The following is an 8,401-nucleotide window of genomic DNA, read 5'->3' as shown; positions in this document are numbered from 1 at the left end:
GTAGCCCTCGGCCGCGGTGATCAACCCGGCGTGGCGTCCAATGTGTCGTTCCCGACGGCCGAAAGCTACCCTTGCTGGTAGCCCTCGGCCGCGGTGATGAACCCGGCGTGGCGTCCAATGTGTCCTTCCCAACGGCCGAGGGCTACTTTTGCTGGTAGCCCTCGGCCGCGGTGATGAACCCGGCGTGGCGTCCAATGTGTCTTTCCCGACGGCCGAAAGCTACCCTTGCTGGTAGCCCTCGGCCGCGGTGATGAACCCGGCGTGGCGTCCAATGTGTCCTTCCCGACGGCCGAAAGCTACCCTTGCTGGTAGCCCTCGGCCGCGGTGATGAACCCGGCGTGGCGTCCAATGTGTCCTTCCCAACGGCCGAGGGCTACTTTTGCTGGTAGCCCTCGGCCGCGGTGATGAACCCGGCGTGGCGTCCAATGTGTCTTTCCCGACGGCCGAAAGCTACCCTTGCTGGTAGCCCTCGGCCGCGGTGATGAACCCGGCGAGGCGTCCAATGTGTCGTTCCCGACGGCCGAAAGCTACCCTTGCTGGTAGCCCTCGGCCGCGGTGATGAACCGGGCGTGGCGTCCAATGTGCCTTTCCCAACGGCCGGGGGCTACCCTTACTGGTAGCCCTCGGCCGCGGTGATGAACCCGGCGTGGCGTCCAATGTGTCTTTCCCGACGGCCGAAAGCTACCCTTGCTGGTAGCCCTCGGCCGCGGTGATGAACCGGGCGTGGCGTCCAATGTGCCTTTCCCAACGGCCGGGGGCTACCCTTGCTGGTAGCCCTCGGCCGCGGTGATCAACCCGGCGTGGCGTCCAATGTGTCCTTCCCAACGGCCGAGGGCTACTTTTGCTGGTAGCCCTCGGCCGCGGTGATGAACCGGGCGTGGCGTCCAATGTGCCTTTCCCAACGGCCGAGGGCTACCCCTGCTGGTAGCCCTCGGCCGCGGTGATGAACCCGGCGTGGCGTCCAATGTGTCCTTCCCAACGGCCGAGGGCTACTTTTGCTGGTAGCCCTCGGCCGCGGTGATGAACCGGGCGTGGCGTCCAATGTGCCTTTCCCAACGGCCGGGGGCTACCCTTGCTGGTAGCCCTCGGCCGCGGTGATGAACCCGGCGTGGCGTCCAATGTGTCGTTCCCGACGGCCGAAAGCTACCCTTGCTGGTAGCCCTCGGCCGCGGTGATGAACCGGGCGTGGCGTCCAATGTGCCTTTCCCAACGGCCGGGGGCTACCCTTGCTGGTAGCCCTCGGCCGCGGTGATCAACCCGGCGTGGCGTCCAATGTGTCCTTCCCAACGGCCGAGGGCTACTTTTGCTGGTAGCCCTCGGCCGCGGTGATGAACCGGGCGTGGCGTCCAATGTGCCTTTCCCAACGGCCGGGGGCTACCCTTGCTGGTAGCCCTCGGCCGCGGTGATGAACCCGGCGTGGCGTCCAATGTGTCTTTCCCGACAGCCGAAAGCTACCCTTGCTGGTAGCCCTCGGCCGCGGTGATGAACCGGGCGTGGCGTCCAATGTGCCTTTCCCAACGGCCGGGGGCTACCCTTGCTGGTAGCCCTCGGCCGCGGTGATCAACCCGGCGTGGCGTCCAATGTGTCCTTCCCAACGGCCGAGGGCTACTTTTGCTGGTAGCCCTCGGCCGCGGTGATGAACCGGGCGTGGCGTCCAATGTGTCTTTCCCAACGGCCGAGGGCTACCCCTGCTGGTAGCCCTCGGCCGCGGTGATGAACCCGGCGTGGCGTCCAATGTGTCCTTCCCAACGGCCGAGGGCTACTTTTGCTGGTAGCCCTCGGCCGCGGTGATGAACCGGGCGTGGCGTCCAATGTGCCTTTCCCAACGGCCGGGGGCTACCCTTGCTGGTAGCCCTCGGCCGCGGTGATGAACCCGGCGTGGCGTCCAATGTGTCGTTCCCGACGGCCGAAAGCTACCCTTGCTGGTAGCCCTCGGCCGCGGTGATGAACCGGGCGTGGCGTCCAATGTGCCTTTCCCAACGGCCGGGAGCTACCCTTGCTGGTAGCCCTCGGCCGCGGTGATCAACCCGGCGTGGCGTCCAATGTGTCGTTCCCGACGGCCGAAAGCTACCCTTGCTGGTAGCCCTCGGCCGCGGTGATGAACCCGGCGTGGCGTCCAATGTGTCCTTCCCAACGGCCGAGGGCTACTTTTGCTGGTAGCCCTCGGCCGCGGTGATGAACCCGGCGTGGCGTCCAATGTGTCTTTCCCGACGGCCGAAAGCTACCCTTGCTGGTAGCCCTCGGCCGCGGTGATGAACCGGGCGTGGCGTCCAATGTGCCTTTCCCAACGGCCGGGGGCTACCCTTGCTGGTAGCCCTCGGCCGCGGTGATGAACCCGGCGTGGCGTCCAATGTGTCTTTCCCGACGGCCGAAAGCTACCCTTGCTGGTAGCCCTCGGCCGCGGTGATGAACCGGGCGTGGCGTCCAATGTGCCTTTCCCAACGGCCGGGGGCTACCCTTGCTGGTAGCCCTCGGCCGCGGTGATCAACCCGGCGTGGCGTCCAATGTGTCGTTCCCGACGGCCGAAAGCTACCCTTGCTGGTAGCCCTCGGCCGCGGTGATGAACCCGGCGTGGCGTCCAATGTGTCCTTCCCAACGGCCGAGGGCTACCCTTGCTGGTAGTCCTCGGCCGCCGTGATGAACCCGGCGTGGCGTACAATGTGTCTTTCCCGACGGCCGAAAGCTACCCTTGCTGGTAGCCCTCGGCCGCGGTGTTGAACCCGGCGTGGCGTCCAATGTGTCTTTCCCAACGGCCGAGGGCTACCCCTGCTGGTAGCCCTCGGCCGCGGTGATGAACCCGGCGTGGCGTCCAATGTGTCCTTCCCAACGGCCGAGGGCTACTTTTGCTGGTAGCCCTCGGCCGCGGTGATGAACCCGGCGTGGCGTCCAATGTGTCTTTCCCGACGGCCGAAAGCTACCCTTGCTGGTAGCCCTCGGCCGCGGGGATGAACCGGGCGTGGCGTCCAATGTGTCTTTCCCAACGGCCGAGGGCTACCCTTGCTGGTAGCCCTCGGCCGCGGTGATCAACCCGGCGTGGCGTCCAATGTGTCTTTCCCGACGGCCGAAAGCTACCCTTGCTGGTAGCCCTCGGCCGCGGTGATGAACCCGGCGTGGCGTCCAATGTGTCTTTCCCAGCGGCCGAGGGCTACCCCTGCTGGTAGCCCTCGGCCGCGGTGATGAACCCGGCGTGGCGTCCAATGTGTCCTTCCCAACGGCCGAGGGCTACCCTTGCTGGTAGCCCTCGGCCACGGTGATGAACCCGGCGTGGCGTCCAATGTGTCCTTCCCAAGGGCCGAGGGCTGCCCTTGCTGGTAGCCCTCGGTCGCGGTGGTGAACCCGGCGTGGCGTCCAATGTGTCCTTCCCAAAGGCCGAGGGCTACCCTTGCTGGTAGCCCTCGGCCGCGCGGTGGGACGGGCATGGGGTTCCCTTTGACCACCGGCCCCCGAACGTAAAGGTAGGTGATCCACACCCGAAAGAAAGACTTCTTCCAAAAATACCTGCCCGCAACACTTCGCACGTAGAATTATGGGACGTCTGTGGTCACGTAGAGGAGTTGCATGGTTTCAGGTTCTACTGCCCCATTGACGGAGTAATGCATCTCAGCACTGCATACAAATAAAGTCCGCCCTCGCTGGTATTTTAATCTAATGCCCCTGAATAAGAAAGGTACCGACATCTCCTGCCTCCTACACTGACGCGCTCACCTTTTAGTTTTATGTTTTGCTCATTTACACCCGCCCGTAGAGTGCCTTCATACACACGCGAGCTTTTGCTTGAGTGGTGACATCTCAGCCATTTTTCCACCCCATCGTTTTTTTTTTTTTGCATTTTGAAGCGCGCGCAATCCGGTGTCACTCAGCTCGAGCGCGTAGCTTTGGCTACTGCATAGACGCCATTTTACCGCCCAAGTCACGCACCGAGTGCGCGAGAGCGTCACGCGCTGGCACATTCAAGGCAACAATGGATGTCTTCACCCTCAGACAGACAGACATGTAGGCACCCTACCCGCGCGTCGACTATGGCGCCGCCTGAATCGCTCCAAGATAGCAGACGGCCTTCCTATTAGCGATGTGGGCGGCCAAAAGCGTCGCTGTGGTCAGCTTTCCACAATTGGCCAAACCATGGGCATATGAGCACTGTCAGATTGTCAATTTTGGCGGTGTTACTTTCGGATTGCGATGGCTCCTAGCTTATACTGTGCTTTTTAAACACACCATCGAACTCGTCGTCGCCCCCGATGGTAAGTAGCCAGAATAACAACTGGTGACATCACGGCGAGGCAAATCCAAATCGTGACGTCACGGAGGGAAACCACAAGAGGGCGCCACCGAAACATCTCGGCGCTAATACTTGCTTTATACTTGAGTCAGAGTGCAGTCAAAGTATGAAAGACACGCAAATACATACGCACAGGCTAAAAGCGCACTGTCACGGTCTACCAGCCGCGAAGGATGTTTTCAAAGAAAGACAATGTAAGCCTTCACGTTGCACAGTCGGCGTTATTTGATTGGCGACATGACCTCACAGCATGCACTGCACTTCGACAGCATAGGCATTTCTTCTCCCTCCTCGTCCCTCATGCACACACTTATTGTTATATTTTGCTTTTTCGCTCTCGCGCGACGACGGTAGCGCCACCTAGATCGCTCCAAGATAGCAGGCGGCATTCTTCAAAGGATGTCGCTACTTTTGCGTATAAAAGGGCTTTGTGTCTATCAATCGGCTTCGTGAGAGCCCCCTGTTAAAACACGGACCTCCATCGGCAGTAAGAACTTTCTTTGGCTTAGGGGGAGCAGGATTACGGCCGGCCGCCTCTCACACCTTCTGGCGGCTTGGCTATCCTTCCAGAGTTCAGCATAACTGTCCCGGCTCAAGGGTCGTTTAAGAAGCCTAGGACATTGAGGATACAGTGGAACATGGTGACCCGCGGAGTATACTTCATCTTCCATTTTTTATAGTAGTCCGTAGCTACATGGGGATAAACTCTGGCGCGTCGAGAGCCCCCAATAGCGTGCCACAGTATTCTATCCGTTTTGGTTGGCAACACTTACGGTATTATAAATTTGATAAAATACGACGAAGCTAAGCAAGCTTCGTGTTCTCTTATCCTGTCGTTCCTAATTTTTAATATATTGACACGCTAGTAATGACTTCTACTAGCTAGACAGACGCAACCGCCTATTTGATAGGAAGCGATGCATAAGGCCTGGCGGCTTTCGCCTTGGTCAAGCTCCGCTCACCCCTGAGAGACCATACCGACCAACATGTCTTTCCCGAAGGACACACCAAGCGTCGGCGAAGAAATACTCTACCAAGCAGAAAATCTTCTGAACAAAACTAGAAACGATGAAAGTGTTGAAAATGGCTCCCTTGTCATTACCGACGAAAATTCTTACTTTGATCCATCGAACTCATTGAGATTAATCATATACGCTCATTCCAAAAGGACACCAAATGAAGACAACTGGACGGGGCAAAAAGATCGGAAACGGCACAAGAGCTCGAGCACCGCTTCCAGCGGTCCTGCATCGATTGAAAGAACACACCATCAACGGTCTCACCATCGCCGTAAAGCCACTGAATTTAAACGTTCTCGTCGCAAAATATACTTCAAAAGCAGCACGAGAAACTTTACGGCGTCGCTCCAGATGGTGCGACGTAAGTAACACAAAATCATCGCCTTAAACTATTCGCCATCAACACTCGTAACATGGAGTCAACATAGGCCCTTCTGGCCGTTATCTGCATCGGTGCGATTCGTGTGCAGGTATACCCGACTCATTAAAGGGAGTGCGCAGTGGGTGTCATACGCGGGGTATGAAAAGATATCCCAAATGCCGCCTGCTGAAGGCTATCTGCAGCACAGCGCCACTGAAAAGCACTCGCCGACTGGGACAGACTAAGGCCGTAAAACTTGTTTTTTATATATGAACATCTTCGTAATACGTTTCCCATGGAGACACTCGATTCAAGGTGGAAACCTTTATTGAAAATCCTTTGCAATGCCACAAACGCTTTTAGTTGGAACATATTAGAGGAGCCTGTACCAAGCCACAGCGGTGTCCGCGCGGCAGCGCACAGTCTATACAAATGCAATGCGGACAGCCCAGAAAGTGTGAACTACGGAAGCCACCAACAATCGATATCTCCGAACTACCCGATACGCTAGGCGGCGTAAGCTGCCGCCCGTTACAAAGGGTATAGCCATTACCGTCCATCCAACCATCCATCCATCCAAAATACAAGAAAGAAGAATCGATCTACAAGCTCAAGAATGAGCCCAAGATTATGTCTCAGCAAGAAAGATGACCGCAACAGAGCCTGCCTTTAGTGAAATCGGTCACAAGTAGGAAATATCGGTAAAAACGCTCCTCGGTGAGCTCCAGCTGAAGCCGCACGCCATAGCTCAGTCGTAGTAAACAGTGATGTGGATTCTCGATGTGACACTGCAAAAACAATAGATACCTATGCAGGAACAATGGACAGCCTAAACTAATTTCCGGTTCTGATAAATCAAGCCCCGACGGACTCGGACGTCTTTCAGACTAAAAAAACCCTCAAGCGAGGCCTCTCATTCAAAAAAGGCATTAAGGAAAGCCTATCATGCCATTCAAAAATAACACAGCGCAGTTCAAGACACCAGTTAAACAGTCACCGACTTACTCTTTTACTACAGTGGGATCGATCATCTCTTCTCTTGATGAAAAACTTCTGAGCTTCATTTCGGCATTGCCTGACCCATGGTGCCAGACAGTTACCACGCTTATTATTACCGTGCTCTCGATCGTCTTGTTTTGGTGTTAATGAACCCTACGGGAGGCCTTTAATTCATCACACAGGCATGTAAGTGCTTGATAACAATTGATGAATTGATGAATTGCGTTCCAATGCAGCAATGTTGCAATGAAACGCACGCGGCTTGCGTAGTCGGCTTTCTTATTTTTGCCATTTTGTTTTTAAGTATGATTTTTCGCTTTTAACTGTTTTTGAATCAAGTGTTAGTCAGCAGAGAGGTTTATCCGGTTACAAAGTAATTTTATACTCGCCAAGAGGAGTAGATATTGGCAGAGTTCTCGCTATTCGCACCGATATTAGGTTTCTTCCGCACATAATCACCTCCTCGAGCTGAAAAATATGCGGTGGCTACAGTAAACAAATATACTTTCAACTTCACAGTTACTGCTGCCCATATTTCTCTTGGCGTAGCATTCGACCCTCAGCGCCTCGATAAGATGATTCAGAGCACTCCACCACCACATGTTTTAACGGGTGATAAACTCCCGCCATCCATGTTGGGGTTGACTAAAAGTTAATGCGCACGGTAGTATACCTTTTGCGTACCACCGAAGAACATGAACTAATCAATCTTAACCATTGAGTCCCTGCGTATTTTGTGGGCGCTAGGACATCACGCCATTTTTATATCACTCGTGTATAATAACCCCAGCACTCGCGTATATATCGAATTGGTCTCTGACATTGAATCCTACGGAGGCGACCATGTTCTCACGTACACAACAATAGCTGGCTTTGATAGTGTAAAAGTACATCAATATCTGAATCGAATCTGTCGGATAGAATTTTAAAGTGACATTCAACTACAATGCAAAGCGAGCAGTACCCCAGGGGAACCATAATAGACATAAAACAACGTGGCCACCAAGAGAATTTCTATGTGGCTAAAGCATACAGTGGTTGATGAAGAATACGAACTCCTTTGAGCTATCAGACTTCGAGCGGAACGTCGAGCACGAAAAACCGGAAATTCGGATGACATTTGATAATCGAAAAGAACATAGCAGCATGTTAAGAGACATCTTTATAAGCTATCAAAGAAACGCTGGTGGAAGTTTTGCGGTAGACTTAGAGACCTAAAGAACCAGCAACTCGAATATATAACATATATCAAAGTTGGCGCTCAAGTACACAAGAATCGCGTCCATTTAACTCAATAGCTTTAGTCCAACAGAAGATCCCGATATCGATCGCTGAAGAGTTTTGTTTCCAAATTACGCAATCTTCAACTGGATGTACGCGACTGTCATCAGTGAGCTCTAATAGCGCTTCTGATACATCTAACAAAGTTAGTATTTGCTTCAATCTCAAAAGCTGCTGTGCCCAAAAGTGGGCACAGCAGCCGCGCAAGGAACGCATCAAATATGCCACTCCTGTTTTTCATTCAGATGCTGCTGCACGCGCCAAGCCCGCCAGCGGAAGGGAGCCTCGTCACCACGTGCGTCGGTAACGACTGCATCATCCCCACCATCGGCAACGGCACCTCGTCATGGGCGGATCTCAAGCACAGCCAAGGGAAGCCACGAGAACTCGGAACCATGGGACACCAGCCCTACGATATAAGCCCAGCTACTGCCACTTCGTCCTTCAGTGGGCACAGCAGCC

The sequence above is a fragment of the Ixodes scapularis genome, unplaced genomic scaffold (assembly GCF_016920785.2).
Source record: "Ixodes scapularis isolate PalLabHiFi unplaced genomic scaffold, ASM1692078v2 PGA_scaffold13__105_contigs__length_92229423, whole genome shotgun sequence".
Taxonomy (NCBI): Eukaryota; Metazoa; Arthropoda; class Arachnida; order Ixodida; family Ixodidae; genus Ixodes; species Ixodes scapularis.
The sequence above is the reverse complement of the archived record's forward strand: the minus strand, read 5'-3'. Positions refer to the sequence as shown.